Here is a 27,937-nt window from a genome sequence, read left to right on the forward strand (position 1 = left end):
TATTTATTTCTGTGCTGAGGTTTAAGTCCCTGGAGCATCTAGCTCTAAGGGATTTGGATTTCCTGAAGTGGAACATGTCCATTAATTCTGGGTTGGACATAGCTTTATACGTCAGGCACAGATCGCCTCTGAGTAGACGGTAAGCAACTGAGTAGAGCTGGAGTTTCTTTAGCCCAACTGCATAGGACATCTGTTTGAGTCCCTTGATCCTCTTGGTGAGGTACTTTTGGGGTCTTTCCAGTTGCTGCAGGTGTCGGGTAAGGTGCATCCCAAATGGGGCATTGTACTCAATTATGGGCCTGATGAGCGATGAGTAGAGGGGCACAATGACCTCTCTTGATCTAGATGTGAACCCTTTCGTGATAAGGTGGGCTATATAGAAGGTCTTTCTAGCCACTTTGGCAACGTGATTGTCAAAGGAGAGATTACTATCTACTTGGGTCCCCAAGTCCCTAATTGCTTCTTCTGTACTTAATGGATTACCACCTATGTGGTAATTTGTGGGCACTTTGTTTTTCCCAAAGGGGATGACTATGCACTTTTTGGCATTTAGTTTTAAGCCATGGCTCTGGCACCAGTTATCCGTCTCTGTGAGACCCTTTTGGAGGATGCTTGTGTCAGCCAGAGAGTCGATTATGGCACTCAGTTTGCAGTCATCTGCGAACTTGGTCAGCCATAGTCCTCCTGTGTTAGCCTGTACCTCAGAGAAATATATACCAAACAAGAGAGGTCCCAGGACTGAGCCTTGTGGGACACCACTTGTAACTGGTTTAGAGTCTGACATGGCACCTGCAGTTCTGACCATGTGGGTTCTATCCCTGAGCCAGTTTGCAACCCATCTTGTGACATAGGGGTTGATATTTAAGCTGGTGAGCTTATTTATGATGCCCGAGTGGGGTATTGTGTCGATGGCTTTTGCGAGGTCCAGGTAGGCTGTGTGGACTACCTTCCCTTCATCTATGGCCTTGGTAACTGTTTCAAAGAAGTCGACCAGGTTCAAGAGGCAAGATCTGCCCTTAACAAAGCCAAATTGGGTAGGATCCAGTATCTGGAGGTTCACAATGTCTTTATTTATGAGTTCCATGGTGATAAGCTCCATAGCTTTGCAGACCAGGCTAGTCAGGCTTATAGGGCGATAGTTTCCGGGGTCTGTTGTGGCACCACCTTTGTGGAGCGGGACCACTGTTGCTGTATGCCATTCCTTGGGTACATATCCTGTAGTAAGGCTAAGATTGAACAGTGACTTTATGTGAGGGTTCAGTTCTTCTTGGAGCTCGTGTAAGACGCATCCCAGGACACTGTCCGGTCCCATTGATGCTGTGTTTTTTTGCTTTGGAGAGGGAAGCTCTCACCTGTGCATCTGTGATGTCAGGGAGGCTACACTCTGTCGGGATAGACATTTGCTCTTTTGGGGGGAAGGGGGAGAGAAGTTTGCACTGAACCTGTCTGCCAGGATGTTGGCAATGTCTGTGGGTTCAGTGTACTTTTTGTCATTTTGCACTAACTCAGAGCATATCTGGGAGTTGTCACCCAGGTTCCTGACATAACTAAAGAACGCCTTGTGATTATCTTTAGTGTCTTGTGCAATTTTTCTTTCTAAGCTGGCCTTAGATGATTTTATGAGGGATCGTAGTTTCTTGCTATAACTGATCAGAGATGCCTTCCCTTTTTGGGATTTTGCTCTATCATGTAGTAGCTTCCTCCTTCTGTTGTATAACTTATTTATGGCCGGGGTCCACCAGGCAGGTCTCCTGCCTTTGGAGGAGTGAGTCTTGGTTTTATTTGGGATAGCATGATCCATGCATTCCTGTAGGTGTCCATAGAACGTATTTGTAAAGGATTCTGCAGTTTGGGCCGTATTTACCCAGGGGCTTTGAAGGATTCCACCTCAGTTTTGAGAAGTGTGAAGTTTGCTTTTGAGAAGTTCTTCACCGTGGTTTCCTTGGCTGGGGGTGGGGATGGGATATGGATGTCCAGTGAGATTAATTTATGGTCTGACCTTACCAATGAGGGGTATACCTCTGGTGTGGAACATAGAGTCCCCATGTTGGTGATGACCAGGTCCAATATGTTTTCCCCTCTTGTGGGAGTGGTGACCAGTTGTTCCATAGTTTGAGTTTATAAATTATAGGAACCATTGGGTGAGGGTGTTGGGGCTTGAGCAGTTTTCCCAGTCAATGTTTGGGTAGTTGAAGTCACCCAATATAATGGTGTTTGAAGAGACCTTCATATTCTCCAGTGTTCTCAGGAAAGCCGAGTGGGGTTCCTGAGTTTGGGAGAGTGGTCTGTAGCAGGCTACAAATGAAAAGGCAGTTTTGCCCACTGTTAGTTGCACATAGATGGTCTCCGATGCTTCGTGCAGTGCCACTAACCTGGAGGTGTGGGTATCTTTGATGAATATGGATACTCCCCCTCCTTTTGTGGTTCGGTCTGAGTTTTGGGGCCGAAAAGCATGGTATGAGGTATAACCTGGTAGTGCTGGGGTGCTCTCGGGAGCCTTGAGCCAGGTTTCTGTTACTGCACAGATATCGATATTCTCCATACTGAGGAGAGCCTCGAATGCATGCATCTTGAGGTTTAGACTTCTGGCATTGAGCAGCATTAACCTTAGCTTTTTTTTCCTTGTGTTGTCTATGGAGGTGGGTTTGTCTTTTGAGCCTTGCCTAAAAAAGGCACTATGGGGTGGCAAGAGCCTTAGCCAGTATTCGAAAGCCCAGGGGTGACAGGTGCAAGCCTGGTTCCCCTCTGTTGACTCTGGGTCTGAGTTGAGGGCGGCAGAGCTCAGTGAGTTCTTGTAGTATGTCCCTGTCCACCCTGTAGTGCTCTACAATCTCCAGCTCATGTAGCTCCTGGAAGGTTACCCTGTGCCTGAACACTCTTCTTCTTCTCAGTCTAGGCCTATTGGCAGCAGCACCAGCAGCAGCAGCAGCATTGACTTCAGCATCTGACACATACAGATGTAGCAGACCTACAGCAGCCCCTAGCATTCCTTTAGTTAAAAATCACAAGTCTATACTCCACTGGTGTAGAGTATGGGGTGAAATCAGATTGTATGGTGTATACAACCTTTATAGTGCTCTGCTGTAGGTGCAGTCTGTGTGATTGGCTACCTATGTTGCATTCCACCTGCCAAGTACATCATTAAGGTCTGTTAATGGCCCTAGTTTAAGTGAAACAGGGATCATCAGTAATTAATATATCATTGGCTTTCTCAGCCAATTTGTTTTTGATAGCCTTCGTTGCTCAGCACTGCTGTGTGCCGTGCAAACATGCGCCCCAAAGTTAAACAATGCTCAGCAGTCACTGCACACCCCCCCATGAAAGGTCATGCTCAGCACGCCATGCAAACATGTGGAAACGTGCCCCGAAGGTAAATAAAGCTTAGCAGAAACTATACACACACACCATGCTCAGCACAGTGCCGCACTGCGCAAGCAGGTGCCACTGAGCTCCAATGAGCTTACAAAGCCTCAGACAAACCCTCCCCCTTGATGTCGGCTACCTCTTCTCTGGACACCAACATGGTTCTGTGCCTACACGATGGGATCTGCAGGCACGAATATTCATTAATGCTATTCAGTAACCCCACCTCATTTGCATAGGGATCCGTGCACACAACAACTACATGGTTCCAGGCTTTGCCTCATTAGCAACAGCACCATTCCACCATTGCAGATACTCTACACAGGGCCCTGTAATACATCACTATCATCTACTAATAAATTTGGTTTTGACACTCTTTTTTATTTTTTATATTTCATAAAAGGATGTCTGCCACTGCAGCATGACACGCAATCATGCCCACATCATTAAAAAAAAAAAATTATTTTAAATTATTTCCAATACGGTTTTGGATGCATGGTGGATAGTTGTGTATGCTATGCCATTTTTGTCCATCTACATATGTTTTTACAGCCTCTGTTCTCTGTATAACATCCTGTACAGGGAATTTTTCTGTGTACACTACGGACACCAACACATAGTCTTCAGAGCTGCCTATCTGCTTGCTGGATTGCTCTACTTCCCTCATTTGCATGGAATTCACCTGCTTATGAGGTGATTTGCATGCCATGGCTACTTCCATGTTGGCACATATGTGCGTGCCGCCTATCTCTGTTTAATGAATCACAAATCTGCTTACTTTCAATGAAGCAGTGTACCACAATGCCTTCACGCTAAATAAAACCATGTAGGCTTTATTAAATTCCCTCCATTATGATAAGCAACTGTCAGAGGTCTGTGAGCATGAGGTATATATGACTGTTGAATTTCACAGTGTCAGTCCTCTTTATAGCTGTTTTAATACCTTTGCTATTGAAAGAGCATCAGCAAAATGTGAACAGTTTAGTACCAGCGGTATATGAGGTGCTTCAAGCACAACCCCTGATGTTTGTATTTAAAAACAATGTGTTGCATTTTGAGTAAGCAGACTTTCATCAAATTGTTTTTATTACTCTTAATTCAAAAGTCTACACTTTGAATCACAGTCAATTTTTTGTGCACATTATTAAATACAAATATGAGGCCTTTGTATAAATGTTTCACATATGAAATTGAAACCTAATAAAAATGTGTCATGGAATTTTCATACACAGAAGATAATGAAGTGGAAAACATGTATGTGTCACTTCCTTATCATATTTCAGAGGATTGAATTAAAATGATAGAATATTCATGTGCATAAAGTGTTTTTACTAAGAGATTTTTTTTTTGCATATTAATACAACCATTTTACATGTTTCTGCTGAAATGAGTGCTAATGTGCAAAAGGCAATGGAAGGGAAGCATATATTGTGCTATAAAAGGAACTGGACACTAGTAAGTACTTGTAAAGGATAGTAAGAACGTGTGTGTCTACTTAAAGATGTATGTGATTAGGCCCCTTATAGACCAAGTAATCAATTGCCTAGTATTGTTCCTATGTTATCCCTATATTCCTATGCTTCTATAATGTAATCTGAAGCAGTTGTGTTTTTTTTTCAAATTCTCTCAATGTTTTGTTCTGTACTGCTGAGATATGGCCCAAGATACACTTACAGACTCCACTTTTAAAATACTTACTTAACCCACAACCTTCTGCATGTTTTAAGTAATGAATGATTGTTAGTTGTCAGTGCATTGTTTCTTTGTCAATACAATGCAGTTTCTGTTACAGTTGAAATGTTATCTGTAGACTGCTGTATGAATCTGCAAAATTGCCACATATTGTGCTTCTACTTATTGGAGTGATTTACTAAATTTCACTCACAGTGTATAGTATGATGAGATATGAATATCACAATATTCAGGTACACAAACTTTCTGAGTCTTTCACATGATTCTTATGCCAGCGTTTTTTTACATCTAAGTATAATTGATAACTGCTAAGTTTCTAAATGAATACAGTATTGCTTTGATGACATATAACCAGAATGTTGGATTGCATTATATCCTGGGGACAGCATGCACTACAGAAAGTCCAGAACTCAATACCCATTATCACCTGTCACTAAACCAGTGTTACACAACTTTAAGAAAAGAGCACAGATTGCAGAAACATTATTTTTAGATGATAGTTTATTTTAGGTCACCTTGAGGCAGTGCCATGGCCCACACAATGGTGCCTTAGGAGGCACTTCATTAAAGTACATGATGGCCCTATACAAAGTCAGTCCTGAACATTCCATTACAACTGGCAGCAAAACCACCAGTAGCAAAGGCCTGGAAATAAACCAGTCATATTTCAAAGCACACAACAAAAAAATCTGCATGTGCAGATGACTAACAGATTTCAATAACTCTGAAATTGGTTCTACTATGTTTGTAGAATGTCATTCTAGGGAAGAGTTCCTTGTCACTCTAGGGAAGAGTTCCTTGCTCTGTAAAAACACAGAATTCCACTCTTGACATCCAGTAATATTACACATGAAGTCCCACAAAAATTGTATCTGTGAAAATAAAACTAACCATATTATGTTGGATTTTAGGAGTATTCATCTGCACAGTTATAATAACAGGGAATCATTCTAGATGGTCTTGTTTTAATGAATTGTGATTGCAAAATGAAGAACTGTGCACTGACTAAGGGTCTATTACAAGTCCTTCAATGAGAAGCATTCATGGTGGAAGATGAATGGTATATTTTGCAGGATGTTTGTATTCTGGTTCATATTTGTATTTATTATAAACTTGGTTTCTAAATTATATCATTTAGGTAGGTTCATAGGTAGGTACTAGGCTATTGGCCCTAGGGCCTATATAAGCCTAGCCAAATGGTACCCTGGCTTTTACCACTCAAGAAAATTATTTTCCTGTGCCCCTGTCAAGCAGAGCCACAGAAGTGATCCCCGTGGTAAATTTCCTATCTCCCATCCAATCATCTAGATTTTTCTTGAAGAGTGCTATTGACGAGCTTTGTTTAATATAGATAGGTAGTTTGTTCCAGAGTATGGGAAGTCTCTGGGACAGGAATCTATCCCTCCAGCATGTCCTGTTTATTGTGGTGACAAGGTTTAGGTCCCTAAAGCGTGTAGCTTGGAAGGATTGGGATTTCTTGAAGTGGAGCATGTCCAACAGCTCTGGGCTTGACATAGCTTTGTATGTTAGGCAGAGATCTCTTCTGAGTAGGCGATATGCGACAGAGTAAAGCTGGAGTTTTTTGAGACGTCTGCATAGGGCATCTGTTTGAGGCCAGTAATCTTCTTTGTGAGGTATTTCTGTGGCCTTTCCAGTTGTTGTAGATGTCTTGTGAGGTACACACCAAAAGAGGCATTGTACTCTATAACTGGTCTAATGAGTGATGAGTAGAGGGGAACAATGACCTCTTTTTTTCTGGATGAGAAACCTTTTGTGATGAGGTGTGCCATGTAGATGGATTTCCTGACTACTGTGGCGATGTGATTATCAAAGGAGAGACTACTGTCCACCTGTGTCCCAAGGTCTCTTATCACACTTTTGGTGTTAAGTAGACTACCACCTATGTGGTAGCTCATGGGTACAGAGTTTTTACCAAAAGGGATGACAATGCACTTTTTGGCATTGAGCTTGAGGCCATGGCTTTGACACCAGGCATCTGTCTCAATGAGGCCCTTTTGTAGGATGTCCACATCGTTAGGAGTTTTGATTATGGCTCCTAGTTTGCAGTCATCTGTGAACTTTGTTAGCCAAAGACCTTCTGTGTTAGCCTATACTTCAGAGAAGTAGATACCAAACAGGAGAGGACCTAGGACTGAACCCTGTGGTACTCCACCTGTCACTGGTCTGAAGTTGGATTTAGAGTCTGCTACTTTCACAGTGTGGGTTTAATTACCTTATACTGCCACAGACTATGACAGAGCTGAAAAAGAAACTGTGACAGAGAGTTATGCAAACAAAGATGGGTAACAAATATGAGTCAAGAGTTGCCTGAATGAAATGTCTTATGCTGTTGTCAGCTGTCTTTATACAATGAAAATGCTTGAACACATTATTTCAATGACTTCCCCAGCATTAAATTATTAAATTAATTATATAATAATGGCTCCTTGCCATTGAAAAACATGCATACTGACTGGACAGCCCAACCAGTGCACCCATTGTAAATCAAGCATAGACCAATAGAAAAAAAGTCCAGCCTCTTAAGTACCATTGAGTGGACAGACTTTTCTATTGGCATATGCTATGGAGGACAGAAAAATTGCAAGAAAAGTCAGGTATGTTCAATAAAGCTAAAGAAACAGAAACATACCAGATTTTCCTTGTATTTCTATGCTGTCCCTCCTAAAATCTCAGCAGACTCTCGTACCTCTCAATTGCCCAAATTTTCTGCAGAATGTCCAGATATTTTTTTTTCATAGTTTTCAACTTTTCCACATTAAAAATGTAGTTTTCTAGCAGGCCACTGGGGACTGAAATCATTAAATAATGACAGATATTTGAGGTTTACACTTCATATCCTTCAGAAAATGCATGCTAACACAAAACCTCTTGTGTGGTTATCCCTACTCTGGGCCAGCAATCAAGGAGACTCAATCCTCACTATTGACTCCAGTGAGGGATGGTCACTAAGAGTAAAGATGGATTCACACTGTATTTTCGGACACAGCTCCCTGCACCAAACAAGATTTCCCTTAAGAGCATGCAGGGAGCACTCTCCAGATTTGAGGTTGGACTTTCTTACTTTCTCCAGGCCCACACAAAACTCCACACTGACCAGCTTAGAGCTCTGTGCCCCTGTTCCCAGTAGTTGACACACACCCTTGAATATTTGAGTTTTACACATACTCATACTCACCTGGGAAAAGCTGGTACAGATTTACTAGTTGTGCTCCTTTCTGCCCATTCTCAGAGGTAATCAGGCTGCCACCAGTCAACTATTTTAAGGCTCTTACAAAGGGTACCTAATTATATTGTGTACAATTAATAATAATAGTAATGGAGCATGGCCAGTACAGCAAGGCTTTCAGGAGCAGCCACAGTGTCATCAAAATAAGCATAAGTACTCTCAAGATGTTAAAAATATTCTCTAAAGGACCAGACACAATAAAAGGTATTAAAATATTTAATAATAAATAATATAACAGAAAACAAGAGAATACTGAATATAATAAACAACAGAGTTCAGCCACAAAAATTTCAAAAATAATGCAGTTGGATAGTTTCTCACAGTTACAGAAAACAATACCAAATTATCCTCACTAGATGCCCTTGTCTAACTAAAGAATTACTGTTCCCTGACCACTCACTAAAGCAAGGCAGGCTAATATGTGCTGAATGTCTGACTATAGCAAAAGCCAGATTATGTCTCTCTGTCTCACTCTCTCAGACTGACTGAATCTCATTGACTGACTATGTGGATGTGTGAGGTATAAATCCTGCCAGAAATCTTTCCTGTCTGATTCTAAAGTGCTGTTGCAAGGGTTCCAAAGAGCTCAGCTGGTTAGAGGATGACATTATCTCTGGTCACCTGACTCTAGTGTAATACACACACAGATCTTTACTAAGATCTGTGGCAGCATCTGAAAGCTGTAACACAGTTTCAGACTTTGCATCCTTCTAGGGTTCTCTGATAAAATATTCACATTTGATCAGTTACAGCAATAAAACCTAATATACATTTATAAATTTTTAACACAGGTAACTTTGCAGATACATGTATAATTAGATAAATAGATATAAATATAGATATAGATATAGATATAGATATAGACATAGATATAGATGTAGATATATTTAACACCAGCATCTGTACAAATCCGAGAAATAATTAAATTACATAAACTCTTTTTTTTCACATAACTCCAGCTGGCTGTGCTGGCATATGTACACATGTACTACCCTACTCTTCCTGGCACAGATGACACTACCACATATTGCCTTTTTTAGGCAAGGCTCAAAAGAAAAACCCACCTCCATAGGTATCACAAGGGATAAGAAACTAAGAGTAATGCTACTCAACGCCAGAAGTCTAAACCTCAAGATGCACACACTCGAAACTCTCCTTAGCATGGAGAACATCGATATCTGTGCAGTAACAGAAACCTGGTTCAAGGCTCTCGAGAGCACCCCAGCACTACCAGGTTATACCTCATACCATGCTTTTCGGCCCCAAAACTTGGACCGAACCACAAAAGGAGGGGGAGTATCAATATTCGTCAAAGATACCCACACCTCCAGGTTGGTGGCACAGCACGAAGCATCAGAGACTATCCATGTGCAACTAACAGTGGGTAAAACTGCCTTCCAGTTTATAACCTGCTACAGACCACCCTCCCAAACCCAGGAACCCCAATCGGCCTTCCTGAGAACACTGGAAAATATGAAGGTCTCTCCAAACACCATTATATTGGCTGACTTCAACTACCCAACCATAGACTGGGAGCATTACTCTAGCTCCAACACCCTAGCCCAAAGGTTCCTAGAATTTATAAACTCAAATGCTATGGAACAACTTCTTACCACTCCCACAAGAGGGGAAAACATACTGGACCTGATCATCACCAACATGGGGACTCTATGCTCCAGACCAGAAGTGTATCCCTCACTGGTAAGATCAGACCATAAACTAATCTCACTGGATATTCACATCCCGACCCCACCCCATGCCCAGAAAACCACAGTGAAAAACTTCTCTAAAGCAAATTTCACACTCCTCAAAACCGAGGTGGAATTCTTCAAAGCCCCCGGGCCTGTGGATAATACGGCCCAGACCACAAAATCCTTTATAAACGCATTCTATGAACACCTTCAGGAATGCATGGATCATGCAATCCCAAATAAAACCAAGACCCAATCCTCCAAAGGCAGACGTCCTGTCTGGTGGACCCCAGCCATAAACAAACTATTCAATAGAAGGAGGAAGCTACTACATGTCAGAGCAAAATCCCAAAAAGGGAAGGCATCTCTGATCAGTATTAGCAAAAAACTACGGGCACTCATAAAATCGTCTAAGGCCAGCTTCGAGAGAAAAATTGCACAGGACACTAAGGATAATCACAAGGCTTTCTTTAGTTATGTTAGGAACCTGGGTGGGAATTCCCAGATATGCTCAGAATTAGTCCAAAATGACAAAAAAATACACTGAATCCACAGACATTGCCAACATCCTAGCTGACAGGTTCAGCGCAAACTCCCCCCCCCCACCAAAAGGGCTAATATCTATCCCAGCAGAGTGCTGCCCCCCTGACATCTCAGATGCTCAGGTAAGAGCTGCCCTCTCCAAAGCAAGAAACACAGCATCAATGGGACCAGACGGTGTGCCGGGCTGCGTCTTACATGAACTCCAAGAAGAGCTAAACCCAAACCTAAAACTACTGTTCAATCTCAGCCTTACTACAGGATATGTACCCAAAGAGTGGCGTACAGCAACAGTGGTCCCTCTCCACAAAGGTGGTGCCTCAATGGATCCTGGAAACTATCGCCCCATAAGTCTCTCTAGCTTGGTCTGCAAAGCTATGGAAAGGATCATCATGGACCTTATAAATAAAGATACCGAGGACCTACAGACACTGGATCCTACCCAGTTCGACTTTGTTAAGGGCAGATCCTGCCTCTTAAACCTGGTCGATTTCTTTGAAACAGTCACCAAGGCCATTGACAAGGGGAAGGTGGTCCACACAGCCTACCTGGACCTCGCAAAAGCCTTCGATACAATACCCCACTCTGGCATTATAGATAAGCTCACCAGCTTAAATATAAACCCCTATGTCACTAGATGGGTTGCAAACTGGCTCAAGGACAGAACCCACATGGTTAGAATAGCTGGAGCCATGTCAGACTCCAAACCAGTTACAAGTGGCGTTCCACAAGGCTGAGTCTTGGGACCTCTCTTGTTCGGTATATATTTCTCGGAGGTACAGGCCAAAATGGAAGGACTGTGGCTGACCAAGTTCGCAGATGACTGCAAACTGGGCGCCATAATAGACTCTCCAGCTGACACAAGCATCCTCCAAAAGGGCCTCATAGAAACAGACAACTGGTGCCAGAGCCATGGCCTCAAGCTAAACGCCAAAAAGTGTATAGTCATCCCCTTTGGCAAAAACAAAGTGCCCACAAATTACCACAGAGGTGGTAATCCATTAAGTACAGAAGAAGTAATTAGGGACCTGGGGACCCAAGTTGATAGCAATCTCTCATTTGACAACCACGTGGCCAAAGTGGTTATAAAAACATTTTATATAGCCCACCTAATCATGAAGGGATTCACATCTAGATCAGGGGAGGTCATCATGCCTCTTTACTCATCCCACATCAGGCCCATAATTGAGTACAATGCCCCTTTTGGGATGTACCTTATCAGACACCTGCAGCTACTGGAAAGACCCCAAAAGTACCTCACCAAGAGGATCAAGGGGCTCAAACAGATGCCGTATGCTGCCCGGTTAAAGAAACTCCAGCTCTACTCAGTGGCATACCGCCTGCTCAGAGGCGATCTGTGCCTGATGTATAAAGCCATGTCCAACCCAGAATTAATGGACATGCTGCACCTCAGAAAATCCAAATCCCATCGAGCTACGCGCTTGAAGGACTTAAACCTCAGCACTGAAATAAATAGGACATGCTGGAGGGACAGATTCATAACCCAGAGGCTCCCTTCACTCTGGAATAAAATCCCAGTCCAGGTTAGGCAGAGTCCCTCATTGACTCTCTTCAAGAGGAATCTTGATGAGTGGATGGGAGATCGTAGGTTTACCGCAGGTATCACTTCTGTGTCACTGTTAGACAGAGGCACAGTATACTAACCTCGAAAAAGGGCATAGCAAAATTAATTTAAAATGGGTGGCGAAAGCCATACACACTCTGGCTAGGCTTATAAATGCCCTAGGGCAGATAGCCTAGTATGAACCTATGAACATGTCATTACATCCCCCCATGAAAACTCAAGCTAGTTTTTCAAGTGACCCTTGAAAAACGTTGCTTGAGAGAAATGGACCTGTCTGGGAATACATCAACCCAATCTTGTGATCTCATCTGAACTGGTATCTTCCTGTACAACATATTATTTCCTATAATCTGGGCCTGCTAACACAGGAGGCCTCCCAAAGCCCTTTCAAGTTTTTGGAATGCCTGCTCACAGGTTTGGGTCTACACTACCTTATCTCCCTCAGACTCCTTCTGCCATCTACTGCAAATATGCAACACAATGGCCTCCATATCATGGTAAGGCTGCATCATGTTAACATGGTACAGTTTATGACCCTGCCTCCAGCCTAGCAGATTTACCATGTAATTAACATCACTGACCTTCCTTTCCCCTTCAAAGGGTCCCTCCCAAGCTGCCTGCAGCTTATTGTGTCTGACAAAAATGAACACCATAACCTGTTGTCCCTCAGCATACTCTCGAGTTCGAGCATTCCTGTCATACCAGACCTTTTTATGCTGTTGGGTTCCTGACAGGTTCTACTGGACCAAGCCTATGAGCTCTGTAAGCCTTGTCTTGAAGTTTAGGACATATGCCACAGCAGACTCTTTGTGGGATTTACACTCACCCTCCCACTAATCATGGATCAAATCAAAAGGCACCCTTACCTATGCCCATACAACAACTCCAAGGGTGAAAAACCTGTGGGTTCCTGGGGTACCTCTCTGTATGCAAACAACAGATAGGGAAAATATGTGTCCTGTTCCCTCTTAAACTGGTCTGCAAATGCCTACAGCATGGTCTTTACTATAGAGTTTCCCCTCTCCACAAGACCCATAGCTAAATGGTTCCTCAATCACAGGCAAAGGCATCCATGGAGCTTTGATTTTATCTCCTGCCTTGCCTGCCTTTTGGCACTACTCACAGGTCCTGCAGTACCTTGTTACATCCTTTGCAATCCCAGACCAATAAAAACTTGGCATAATACAACTCTTGGTATGCTTTATACCCACATGACCTACAAAAGGAATGTGGTGGACTATGGCCAGAGGTGCCAGACAGTAGACTCTACCAACTGCTGTATTACCTCACCCTCTAGCCCTCATTCAGGGGTCTACTTTGTATGCAGTAACCCTTTGTTACCTGCAAATGGAATGTCATGGGCTATGGCAAGAGGTGCCAGTTGGTAGGCACTGGTCACTGCCAACTGCCGTATTACCTCACCCTCTAGCCCTCCCTCAGCAGTCCACTCTGTATACAGTAATTCTTTGCTACCTGCAAAAAGAATGTCATGGCCTATGGCTAGAAGTGCCACATGGTAGGCTCTGGTCACTATCAACTGCTGTATTATTTCAAACTCTAGCCCTCCCTCAAGGGCCCACTCTCTATACAGTAACAATTTGTTCCAGTATACAATCTCCTCTTTTCCTTGAGAATCAGGTGCCTCCTTAGCTACCCCCCTCAAGCCTCATAATGTACGGTCCGAAAGCTGAGCCTGTCTCAATTCTACCTTTGTGACCCTTCCCACCTCCCTTTCCACTGGAAGCCCAGTATCTTCTGACAGCGGTGTCTCACTGTCAGCTTGGGTACTACTGCCCATCTCTGCCATTACAGTCACCATGTCCATAGAAACATTAGTACCTATCAACAGCTGTGGCACACTTTCAAGCTCACTGCTAAAGGGTAGATCCCTCCCTGAAATAGTCACATCACCAGCCCCAGCTTCAGGTGTGAGATCTATCTGGGTGTCCCCCATGCTACCTATCCCACATGCCTGTCTCCAAGCCTGACTGCATGTAACTGCAGGCACACAAGGTACCGCATTATCAAAACCATTCCTTATCAAGACATCTGCAGGAATATCCTCAAACACACCTATTTTCTTGCTCCATTTTCCACCCTCCCAGTCAAGGTGAACCCTGGCCAAAGGTATTTAGAATGGGATCCCTACCAAAGCCCTGACTGGTGTGGGCTGCCCAAGCAAGTGCTGCTCTTCTTTAACCGGTGCAGGCTTTACAATGGTTATATCAGAAGCTGTCTCTCTTAGCAGTGGCCTGTCTTCCATCCACTATGATAGGATACAAACACTGGTGATAGTTGGGTACCCCTGTTGTCTCCAGACAACTTACTACTGGCATGCTGTTTTTCCCACTTGCTGGCTCCATCACCTTTTGTTCCCTACCTTGCCTCAGTAGGCATATGTATGATTACATGGCCCTTCTGGTTACATTTAAAACAAGTAACCCCTGGCCTTGTACCTGAACTAGTGGCTTCCACTACTACTGGTGTACGCTTTTGGGGTGGTTTATGCTGCCCACCATGTGTTCCCTATAACCATGTACAGTGCTGGGTATCCCCTTGTGCAGTGATGCCTTGCTTGCTAAGTAGAGATCCCCTTTTCTCCTCACCTCATTGGCAGAGTTACATTCCCAGTCTGTCAACCAGATTCTCATATTCTCAGGCAAAGTTCTAAAGGCTTGTTCCCTCACCAAAAGGTCTGTCAGAAAGTGGTGACCTGATACCCACTTACCCACCTATGAAACTAAGTAAGTTAAACCAAAATAACAAATGTGTTAATATTATGTTCAAACAAAAACACTAAAAAGAGGAGGCTTTTCCTTTAGAAACTGGACCAGTGTGGAGATTGGAGAGGATAAAAAACCAAAAGAATAACAACAGGACCTGTCCCCTGATTTCAGGAGCAACTACAAGCAACAGAATGGATGGAACAGAACTGGGGTAGCCCAGAATCATCAGAACTCCTTACGGAACTGGAGGAGGACTTAAACATTCTTTCACAAACAACTTGCTCTTTTTGTGTGATGGTGGTCAGTAATTGGTCTACAATAAAGCAGGTGACTTTAAATGATATAACTACACATACATGTATATAAACCGTAGCTTAGCTGATTTATTTAGCAAAGGGTAAACATTTGTTCCTACCAAACGAATCAAAATTGAGAAACTTTTAGTACACCTTAAACCATACCTCAGAAAGTTAAATTTAAGAGTGTTATTTGGTGACAATAAGTTTGAATTGGTTTCCATCACAATCCATAGGAATAGTACCTTTAACCCCCCCCCCCCCCATTACATTGCCATAACTTCTTTTGGAAAAAAAATATGTGAAAATGATTTTAGGCATTTCTGCCAGTGCAAGGCATGGTATAGTAAATACGGTAACTTATGAAAGAATGAATTTTCTTTACTCTACCAATAAGCAAAAGATAAAAATGTAAGAGTAATGAAACCAGAATGGCGGGGAGGGGGGGGGAATGTGGTTATTGTGGTAATGGCCATTAATGACTATCTGAATAAAATGAATGTGGTAGTCTTGGAAGCAACATGTATGAGGTAGTGTCTTACAGCCACATAGCTAATGCTTACAGGAGGTGTGACAACCCACCACTAGACCAGTAATCAATGAGCCTCAATCCTCATCCCTGGTACCAGTGGGTGACATACACTGGGAGGATGACAAGTTACACATGCAGTATTTCCAGATGCAGCTCTCAGCATCAAGTGCAATTCCGTTAAGAGCACACAAAGACCACAGTCAGTCCAGGGCTGGTTTCTCCCTCTTTCTCCAAATCCCCAGTAAGGCTCCCCACTGGCACAGCCATAGAGTTGAGATCTCAGCTGAGTGGCCAAGCCAAGACCTCCAGCATCCTCTCCATCCAACCAATGCTTTGTACCCTGCCCAAGTAGCTGAAACACACACTCTTTGAAGTTTCTTTTACACACATGCACACCTGGGAGAGGCTGGCACAGGTTTACTAGCTATGGCCCGTTCTGTCCAGACTATAAGGTAATTTTCACTGCCATCCGCCACTCCTTATCAGCTACTTTAAGGCCCCTCTCAAAGGGTGTTCACTCTTACTGTGTAATGTTACTATTAATACAAATGGTAGTTTGACCAAGAGCAAGGCTATTAATAGTGGCCCACAGTATCACCAAATAAATGTGCAAGTACTCTCAGAACTTAGATATCTCTAGACAGATCAGCCACAATGGAAAGTTTAAATATATTTAATAATAAATAATAAAAGAACAAGAAAATACTCAGTATATAATCACAGTTACATCAGAGTTCAAAATCACAGGAAATATTTAGATCAGCACTGCAGGACAGTCTCAAATAATTAAAGAAAAACATCTAAGCTAAGCTTTGCTATATTCCTGACTGTATCTAAGAGAATTACTATACCCTAGTTAACTTAATTCAGAGCAAGGCAGGTATGTGGTGAATGGGTCTTCTGGTCAGGTCCAAGACAGACTACAGAATGCTGTCTCTCTCAAAGAGTTCTTAAATTAATATCTCAAATATTACTGCTGGTATAGCTTGGAGAATGACATCATTTCTTGTCATCTCACTCTATCCCAGGTAAACCCGCCACTGCTGAAAGCTAGAAGTATTTAGCATCCACCTGTGAAAATACATAGACAAGGACTTTTCCTCAGATCTTTGCCAAATGGTATAAGTCATAAAGCAATAAAACACTTCTAAGACAATACAGAAAGCTCCTTAGTTTTAGAAACTGTATCTCTTGCTGCACTAAAATTGAAAGATAACATCTTTTTATGGCCTGGCCATAAAGTAATTTAATTTCAGCTATCTTTCTGAAGTTGACCTTCTGTATTCCAGTTTCCACTGTTAAAATATATACATCTAAACAGTTACAATAGTGCAGGTGCATTTCTGTTCTATTCCAGCAGGGCATGTTTTGGTTAAATTTTAATAGGTTCATAGGTTGGTACTAGGCTATCAGCCCTAGGTCCTATGCAAGCCTAGCCATAACAATTTCCTGGATATTTCTTCCCACAATATTTACTTCTCTGGACCCCTGTCTAGCAGGGTGACTGACATGATCCCCGAGGTGAATTTCCTATCTCCCATCCAGTCATCAAGGTTCCTTTTGAAGAGGGCCAGTGAGGTGGTCTGCTTGACATGTATGGGCAGTCTATTCCAGAGTATGGGGAGTCTCTGGGTCAGGAACTTATCCCTCCAGCATGTTTTGTTCATTGTGATGACAAGGTTTAGATCCCTGGAGCGTGTGGCTCTGAGGGATTGGGATTTCTTTAAGTGGAGCATGTCCAACAGCTCACGGTTTGACATGGCCTTGTATGTTAAGCAGAGATCACCTCTGAGTAGACGATATGCCACAGAGTATAGCTGGAGTTTTTTTAGATGGTCAGCATATGGCATCTGCTTTAGGCCTGTGATTCTTTTTGTGAGGTATTTCTGTGGCCTTTCCAGCTATTGCAGATGTCTTGTGAGATACATACCAAACAGGGCTTTATACTCTATAATGGGTCTAATGAGGGATGAGTACAGTGGGACAATGACCTCCTTTCTTTTGGATGAAAAGCCCTTAGTGATGAGGTGTGCCACATAAAAGGATTTCCTGACTGTTGTGGGGATGTGGTTATCGAAAGTGAGACCACTGTCCACCTGTGTCCCTAAGTCTCTCATCACACTTTCGATGTTTAGTGTCCTGCCACCTATGTGGTAATTCATGGGTACATGTTTTTTTCCAAAGGGGATAACTATACATTTCTTGGCATTAAGCTTGAGCCCATGGCTCTGGCACCAGGCATCTGTTTCTGTAAGGCCCTTTTGTAGAATATCCACATCATTTGGGGATTCAATAATGGCTCCCAGTTTGCAGTCATCTGCAAACTTTGTTAGCCAGAGTCCCTTAGTGTTGGCCTGTACTTCAGAGAAGTAGATGCCAAACAAGAGTGGTCCCAGGACTGAACCCTGAGGTACTCCACTTGTCACTTGTCTGGAGCTGGATTTGGAGTCGGCTACTTTTACAGTCTGGGTTCTGTCAATAAGCCAGTTGGCAACTCATCGAGTGACGTAGGGATTTATGCCCAGCTTAGTAAGTTTATCTATGATTCCAGAGTGGGGGATGGTGTTGAAGGCCTTGGCGTGGTCCAGATAGGCTGTGTGGACCACCTTACCCTCGTCCACAGCTCTGGAGACTGATTTGAAGAAGTCAATCAGATTCAGGAGACAAGATCAGCCCTTCACAAACCCAAACTGGGTGGGGTCCAGTGTTTGTAGGTTGCCAATGTCGTTGTTTATAAGTTCCATGATAATGCGTTCCATGCCCTTGCAGATCAGGCTTGTCAGACTGATGGGAAGGTAGTTCCCGGGATCCAAGGTGGATCATCCCTTGTGGAGCGGGATAACTGTAGCTGTGCGCCACTCAGTGGGCACGAAGCCTGAGGTGAGGCTATGATTAAACACGACATTTAGGTGAGGTGCCAGTTCATTTTGTAGTTCATGTAGTACACAGCCTGGGATGTCATCTGGTCCCATGGATGCTGTATTTTTAGCTTTGGAGAGTGCGGTTTCTACCTGTGTGGCCGTGATCATCGGTATTTGGCAATCTTTTGGTATTGAGATGGGCCCTTTAGGGGGTGAGAGGGGGGTGAAGTTGGCACTAAATCGATCTGCCAGGATATTGGCAATATCCTTGGGATCAGTATATTTAATGCCATTCTGTTGAAGCTCAGAGCAGATCTGAGCATTGACATTCAGATTCTTGACATAACTATAGAATGCCTTGTGGTTGTCTTTGGAATCTTTGACAATTTTATTTTTGTAACTAGCTTTTGATGATTTTATGAGGGATCTCAGCTTCTTACTGAGGCTGGTGAGGGTGTTTTTTGTATCGTGGGATTTTCCCCTTTTCTGCAACAATTTCTTCCTTCTGTTGTATAGTTTGTTTATAGTAGGGGAACACCAGATTGGCTTCCTTTTTTTGGAGAAGAGCATCTTGGTTCTATTTGGGATGGCACGATTCATACACGAGTGGATGTGCTCGTACAGTGCCTTAGTGTAGGATTCTACAGTCGAACTTCCAGATCCTATCTGTGTGGGTGTTGTGAAGTTTGTCACTTCTGACTTCAGTAGCATGAAGTTGTCTTTGGAGAAGTTTTTTAAGGAGGTTTCCTTACTGGGGGGTGGGGGTGGGATGTGGATGTCAAAGGTGATTTGCTTATGGTCAGACCTGACCAATGAGGGCATGACCACTGGTGTGGAGCATCTATCTCCCATGTTGGTAATGACCAGGTCTAGGATATTGGAGCCCCTGGTGGGACAATGGATTAGTTGATCCAGGGTGTTGGAATTTATGAATTCCAAGAACCGTTGGAAAAGGAGTTGGTACCCGAGTAGTTTTCCCAATTAATGGCAGGGTAGTTGAAATCACCCAGTATTAGGGTGTTTGGTTGTATCTTAATATTTTCCAGTATGTTTAGAAAGGTGTAGTGAGAATCTTGGGGCTTGGTGGGGGATCTGTAGCAAGCTACAGTTTGGATTGCAGTCTTACCTAGTGTTAGTTGCACCTGGAGAATTTCAGATGCATTGTGTTGGGCAACTAGCCTGGAGGTGTGAATATCCTTGGTGAATATGGACACTCCTCCACCTTTAGTGTTTCAGTCTTGGTTTTGTGGCCGAAATGTGTGGTAAGAATTGTAGCCTGGTATTGCAGGGGTGCTCTCTGGAGCCTTGAACCAGGTCTCAGTTACTGCACAAATATCAATGTTCTCCATTTTTAGGAGTGCCTCGAGAGAGTGCATTTTGAGGTTTAGACTTCTAGCATTGAGTAGCATTACCTTCAGATTTTGCATGCTTATATCTGTTACGGTGGTGGTTTTATCCTTTGAACCTTGCCTAAAAAAAGCACTATAGGGGTGGCAGGAGCTTTAGCCAGTAACCTGAATCCCAGGGGTCACTTTGCAAAAACCTTTTCAACACACACTTCCGTACCAGCAGTTTGATATACATCTGACATACTGTTCTAAATCATTTATAACACAAGCATCTTATATGAATCATGTTGATATTCACAAATGACATATAATTATGTACAAAAGTCCAGATAGCTGGGCTGGCAGTATCTCTTTTTGTGAGAGGACTTTTTATTGATGGATTTAGTGGAGCAAGAACAAATTAAGCCTAAACTTTTCACTGATTTACAAGTGAAATTCCCTGTAGTGCCCTCCATATTCAGTATCCCAAAGGTACACAAGAGCACCATTGAACCACCAGTGAGACTTATTGTTAATGCCAGGAAATCTAAGACTCACACTTTGGCAAAATATATAGAATTGAAACATAAAACTTGGTTGGATTCTTTTTCTCATCTTTGCTGTGACTCTTAGGATTTTTTTTACTAAAGCTGAAAAATGTGGGTTATTTAGACAATGCTTTGTTTTTAACCACTGACATTGTTGAATTGTTTAACACCATATTCCATTCAATTTGTTTGGAATACCTTCATGTTTTTTAGTAGCATCCGCCATTCTTGACAATAATAATATTAACATGTTGTATCTTTTTTATGAAGATGGTGCTCAAATATAAATTTATTTACTTGGATGGGCAATATTTTCAACAAAAGTAACGTGTAGCTATGGCAACATCTTGCACCCCCATTTTTGCAAATATTGTTCCTATTCAATGCAAAAAGAAGTATTTGTTCAGCAAATTTAACCTGGTCCCCTTGGAGACTGTATGTGGGTTACATGGATGATATTTTTATCTTCTGGGAAAGGGCCAGTAATGAGACAGAGACATTTGTTGAATATTTAAATACTACAACGTCCTACTTAAGGTTTACATTTTCCTGTCACAGTTCAAATCTTAATTACTTGGATGTTAGTATCTCCAAAGATATGGGTAATAAAAGACTAGTTAGCACTGTGTATAGCAAACCTACTGATTCAAATAGCCTCCTGCATTATACTAGCAACCACCCTGAAAATCAGTAAAGAAGCATTGTGAAAGGTCAATTTATTCGACTGGCCAGAATAGTCTCAGAGAATGACCAGCTTGTTTCAGAGTGCCATATAATGGCAGATATGTTCAGGGCCTGGGGTTATCCTACACAATTGGTTTCAGAAGTTTAAGCTAGTATTATCCAAAAGCGGAAGGATGGTATTATTGTACCGTTGATCAAAACTTCCTATAGTAATGTGAAGGAATTGTTTGTGAGTTTGGAAAAAAGGAGATAAAACACTCTGTAGCTTTTATTGTGGAATATTCTTCTGACTACAAAATTATCAGTGAGGTATTATATAAAAACTGGTCTATTTTTTCTGTTTTTGACAACTTGGTTAACAAGGTGGGTGTAAAGACTTTAATAGTTTATCATAAAGACAAGTCTATTAAAATTGTTTGGAACAGGACAGTGGTACAGGAGTCACTACTAGCCATAAAAGAGTTGGCACAACCAAATGTGGCTTTTGCAGTCAATGTAAACATATTTTAGTAGGTACATCTGTAGTGGTCAATCAAATGAGACAAAAAAGCCATGTTTTATTGCAATTGCAACACACAAGGTGTCATTTACCTTGCAAAGTGCCAGAAATGTGATGGAATTTATGTGGGTAAAACCCAAAGGAAACTAAAACAATGTATCTATGAACATGATCTGGATATTAAGTTAAATGTTGAAAAAATCTTGAGCCAAGCATGTGAGTCAGTACTCAGATCATTATTTTTTATTTTTTGGTCTTGATTCTATTTAGAAAAATCCTATTTCCTATTTAAAATTCTATAGAAAAAGCCGTGGGTAGATTTAATTGAAGTACGTGAGTTGCACTGGCAACTCAGATTAAATGCCACCCATGCGCTTGGCCTCAATGATTATATTTCTATTGCCAATATCCTAAGATTAAAATCTTACAATTTGTAATAGTATTTTATGTGCTGTTGTGAACAATTTTATGGTTTTTGTTTGAATATAATATTAAATTATTTGTTATTTTGGCTTTTTAAATACTTTATGAGTTTTGTTTAGGGTAACGTGTTTATTGGTTGGTGACAATCATATGATACTTATGGAGGGGTATTTAAACTGGTTTTACATCAGTTTTTGATTCTGAGGAAGTCTTTATTATTTTGGATGAAAGTTCTCAACCGTTATTTGTTGGTCATTAAACAGTCCAATGTTTTATTTCCTTGGCTTTGTTTTTTTCTCTCATCCGTTCTGGAATTATTTATTTATTTATTTATTTGCAGTTGGTTTACCAGGATAGTCCATTGGGCCAAGATGAACCCATTTTCAATGGAGTCCTGGGGACAAAAGCTCCAGTAACAAGTTACACTGGGTTATACATTAAAAATTACAAAGTTTACAGTAAACAAGTTACACTAGGTTATACATATATATAGATTACAAAGTTTACAAGTGACAACAAGCAAGTGTAGTTCTAGAAACCAGGTTAAAATAGGCTTTTGGTTAAGATATAAAAATTTACAAGTGATACAATTTAGTGTGAGACAAGAGTTCTAGTATCAGATTACAAATGTTTTTTAGTTTGAGTACAATTATTTCAACTGTCTAATATAGATTTAATGGTGTTATTAGTTTTTATGAAATTCAAAAAAAAAAATGGCATATAAAGGTATAATTTAGAGAGGGTGTAACATTAGTACAAGCTTGAGAGAGATGTTAATACAAGCTTGAGAGAGATGTTAGTACAAGCCGAGAGAGATTGTGGTAGGAGAGGTAGGATGGATGTGACCAGAGAGGTGGACAATGTTTCGTTGTGGAGATTATGTTGGGAGAGAACAGGAGCATTCCCACTGGGATAAAAGGTAAGAACAGAAGCATTCCCACTGGGATAAAAGGTAAGAACAGGAGCATTCCCACTGGGATAAAAGGTAAGAGTGAAGAGATTTTTTGAATGTAGAGTGATTGGAGATGGTACGAATGAGTGGTGAAAGAGAGTTCCACAGACGAGCTAGACTGTAGGATAGGAGTTTTTTCCCAGAGGGACGACTTGGTTTGTATAATTCTAATAGATTTTGGTTGTTAGATCTTAGTGTTCGGTTAGGTAGATGCATTTTAAAAGTAGAGGACAGGGATGGACAAAGTGAGGGGTTGAAAATGAGTTTATGTGCAAGAGTTAGTTGAGTGTAGGTGAGATGGTTGGATAGTTCTAGCCATTTTAGTTTGTGGAGGGAAGAGCAGTGGTGACTAGAGGACTTGTGGCTAGTAACGAATTTAGCTATTTTGTTGTAGCATGTGGAGAGTTGAGTTTTAAGGGAAGATTGAAGGTTAGTTAAGAGTGGAGCTCCATAGAGAAGGGAGGGGATAAGAAATGAGGTAGCGAGAGTGATTTTGGTGGATGGTGTGAGATAGCGATTTTGTCAGTAGAGCATACCTAATTTTTGATGTGTTTTTTTTTATATTAAGTTGTAGGTGGGAGTTGAATTTGAGCTTATTATCAATTTGTACGCCAAGTAATTTAGTCTCAGTTACCAATTCCAAAACTGTGTTGTTATGACTAGTGACAGAAAAAGTGTTAGAATGGATAGAGGTGTTTTTGGTGGGAGTGAAAATCATTAGCTTAGTTTTAAAGGCATTTAGTGCTAGGTGATTGTGATTCATCCATTGTTCTGTGATAGAGAATGCATCTTGTGTTAGATTTTGTAGCATGGGAAGGGATGTTGCAGAGCAGATAATAGTGGAATCATCTGCATATTGAATGATATTTGAGAAAGGGATAGAGTTATGGAAGTCATTTATGAATATATTGAAGAGGAGAGGACCTAATATGGAACCTTGGGGAACTCCTGTTAGGGTAGTAAGGAAGGAAGAGGTGGCCTTTTTCCATTTGACAGATTGGTATCTATTGGATAAGTAACTGGAGAACCAATTTAAAGAGGAGAGAGATAGGTTGATTTGAGAGAGTTTAGTTAGAAGAAGTTTGTGAGAGATAGTATCAAAGGCTTTAGAGAAGTCAAGTAGAAGGGTCGAGACAATGTGTCCAGAGTCACAGGCTTTATTTACGATTTCCAGGAAGGAGAGTAGGGCTGTCATAGTACTATGACCAGGTCTAAAACCGTGTTGTGTTGGAGTTAATAGGTTATTGTCTATGAGATATGGTAGGAGTTGTTGTTGGATACATTTTTCTAGGATTTTAGAGATGAGTGATAAGATGGCTATGGGACAAAAATTAGTTGTGTTGCTATTTTTGCCGCCCTTATGTAAGGGTATGATATAAGCCTTTTTCCAAATTTGGGGTACTATGGATTCTTGTATAGAGCAGTTGATTAGAATACTAATGGGGTAGGCAATGGATTCTGCGACTATACTAAGAAAATATGATGGTAAGTTGTCTGGGGCGTTGGAGCATGGCTTAAGCTTCTGAAGGAACTTTTTGATGGTGGATATGGGAATAGGTTGTAGAGAAAAAGGAGAGAGAGGGAAAGGGAGGGTATTACAGGAAGGTGGTTGATGACAAGGAGAGAGTGAGGATGTTGGGGAAGAGGTAAGGGAGTAATTAGAGGAAGATGAGGGTGAGGTGGTGGGGGTGGTGTTAGAGAATGTCGAAGTTAGTTTTGAAATAGAGTTGATGAAAAAGGAATTAAATTGTGAAGCTAAGTCTATGTCAGGAGCATTAGGGTCTGGGCTGGGGTTGTCAGTTTTGCCTGGACTGAGAAGGGTAGTGACTCCTATCCAGAATTTCTGTGGGTGTGTTGTATTGCTGTTTTGGAGTTTAGAGAAGTAATTTTGTCGGTCTGTGGTAATAAGCTTTTTTTACTGTATTTCTAAGTGTTTTAGATTCATTTAGATGTAGGGAAGACTTATTTTTTTGGTAAGAAGTCCAAATTTTATCTCTGTGTTTCATGGTTATGAGAGTAGTTTTTGTTAGCCAAGGGGCAGTTTTGTTTTTTATTCTCTTAGTCCGTAAGGGGGTGTGAATGTCAAGGACTTTTAAGAAGGTTGAATTGAAGTGAGCAACAGCATTATCTAAGGGTAGAGTTTTTAAGGTGTTCCAATTTATTGATTTAAGGGAATCAGTGAAGGTTGTGGGGTTGACATTTTTTTGGTTATGAAAAGTAATGAAATTATGGGTTTGGAGCATGGGTGAAGAGAGTCGATATGTGTAAATTGGTAGATGGTCACCAAGTGGGTCTGGGAGGGTGCCATTATCAGAATAATGCTGAGGGTGGGAGACTAAGATCCAGTCAAGTATGCTACCATTGGATAGTTTTTTTGAGGGGTGGGTTGTGGAGTTAATAAGCTGTGAGAAGTTGTAAAGGTTGATATTTGGTGGATTTGTGGGGGCTTGGATGGAGGCCCAATTGATATTCATGTCTCTCAAGACTATTATTTCATTTGGAATGTTAGTAGAGAGCCAAAGTAGGATATCTTCAAGTATTGTGATATTATCGCCAGGGGGAATGTAGAGGGAGGCTATGCATATGTGTTTGTGAATATTAACCTGAAATAATGCTAGGAGTATTTCAGCATTATTGAAGTGGGGAATAGGTTTGTTATATGGGGTAACAGACAAGGAGGGTGAGTGTAGGAGAGCAACTCCACCTCCTTTTGTATGGGTTCTATCATTTCTTAAGATTGAATAGTTTGGTGGTATTATTTCAGAGTCTTTTATGTGGGGTTTTAGCCATGTTTCAGAGATGGATAGGAAGTCAGGCTTGTTGTGAGTAAGCCATGCATGGAGATTTGGGATTTTGGTCACAATGCTTTGGGAATTTAGTGAGGTAAATAGAATGGCTTTATTTGTGGTGGATGAGGTGGGTGGGCCAGGTTTGAGGTGTATGTCACCTGATAATAGTGTGGTAATTATGTATAGGATTGGGTTGGAGAGGTATTTGGATTGTTTAAAGTATATGTTAGGCTTAATTAAGATGTTGAAGAGTTTATTAGGTGATGTGATAGAAGTATTTTTATTCAGGGTGATAGGTTTATAAGGAAAGAGTAGATGGTTGCTGATAGTGTATAAGTGAGGAGATATTAAGATATGGGATTTTAGGGGAGGTGAGATGTGATGATTTGTTACATGAAAACATTGTGAGTGTATAGTGTGATTGGGCTGAGTAAGGTAGAGGAAGTTGGATATAGAGGGGAAGTAGTAGCAACAGCATTAGTAGAGATGGGAATTTGGAGAACATAATGGTGTGGAATGTTATAGATTGCAGTTGTGAGATAGTGTGAAGTTACTGATTAGAATGTGGTTGTAAAGGGGTGATATTTAAAGTGGTTTAATGAGATATTTAAACCTTTGGAATGGGGTGGAGATTAGAAGAGTAGTTGGATATAGTTGGGGTGGTAGTGAGTGTAGTTGAAAGATGTAACCAGATAGGTGGTTTGGGTTATATAGTTATAGGGTAAGACGGGGGTGGGGAAGGGAGTAGGAGTTAACCAGGAGGTGGAAGTTAATTGGCTAGATATTGTGGTGGGTGTGGTTATATTGGTATAAATGTAGAGGTACTGGGAGAGGGTGGGAATAGGGGGCAGGGTAGGGGAGCGGAGTGAGCCCACAGGGCGAATGGAGCGGGTAGAGCCAAGGAAGGCAGAATCAGAGCGAGAAACAATCAACAATCAGTGGACTGTTTGTTGGAGAAAGTAAGTACAGGAAACAAGGGTTTTTAAGGATAGAATAATCAAGAGGACAGAAAGATGGAGAGAATCAGTAGAGGTTACACTTGTAGAGAATGGTAAACACGTAAGAGATGTGTGGAATCTGGAATGGAGGAGAGAGGGTGCCATTCAGTGGTCAAATGCTAAAAGTACACCTGTAATTCTCTAGGGAAAACAGAGGGGTTTGGCTGCTGACTTCCTGGTCAGGAGCGTGCTGATAACCAAGCAGGGACTAGAATACAATATCACAATGATAAGGGTTTAGCAGCAGTAACACATACTTCCTTAGTCCCTTCTTATTTCAAATTCCCTTTAAGGGGATGAGTCAGCAGAGCTTGGTATTTATTGCTATTTGGAGTGAGCGTCCATGCCAGGCGAGGTCACAGGGGGTTTTCAGAGCAAGGAAGCTAGAGGGCAAGAGAAAGTATAGAGAGAAAGTAATATGTTTACTAACAAAAACTGTTTCACGTTGCCTTTCTAGAGTAGCATTTAACAAGTTAAAAAAAAAAAAAAAAAAAAATAATCTGCTAGTAAATAACAAGTACTCTAGGTGAGATTAGGTTGTGAAAGAGATAAAACAGCTATACATACTATAACAAATCCAGCAAGTGGAAGAAGGCAATATAACTCAACAGTCTTACAGCATGAAATAATTTTTTTTTTGTTTATCTTTTCTTTTATCTTTCTCTCCTTTAATCCACACTTATAGTTTGTGTTGAGACCCTCGTTATAGAGCACTACATCAATAACTCAACTGGCTACAACTATGCTATAACAAATCAAGCAGGTAGCAGAAGGAAAACAACCACATTAAAAAGAAAACGTTTCAAAATCCATCAATTTAATTAATAAGCGCAACATAAGCGTACAATCATTGGCCAATTTAATTCTGAGAATTCAGTTTATGCGCAGCTGTTATCTCATAGATAAAATAAAAAAAAAAGAAATAATCGGCTACTATTTGCTAGTGTAGGCTTCGGCAGCACACACGTAGAGGTAATGACAAGGAAAATGTTAGGCTAGCGCGACTAATATATAGAGGAGGATAGTTATATTAGTTTTTAAACAAAAGGAAGGGTTCATAGGTTCATAGGTTCATACTAGGCTATCTGCCCTGGGGCAATTATAAGCCTAGCCCGATTCTGTATGGCTTACACCACCCCTTGATTTGAGTATACTGTGCCCTTTTTAAGGTTTAGTTTACTGT

Source organism: Protopterus annectens, chromosome 1.part1, assembly GCF_019279795.1.
Source record: "Protopterus annectens isolate FY-2018-M chromosome 1.part1, PAN1.0, whole genome shotgun sequence".
In the NCBI taxonomy this organism is placed as follows: Eukaryota; Metazoa; Chordata; order Ceratodontiformes; family Protopteridae; genus Protopterus; species Protopterus annectens.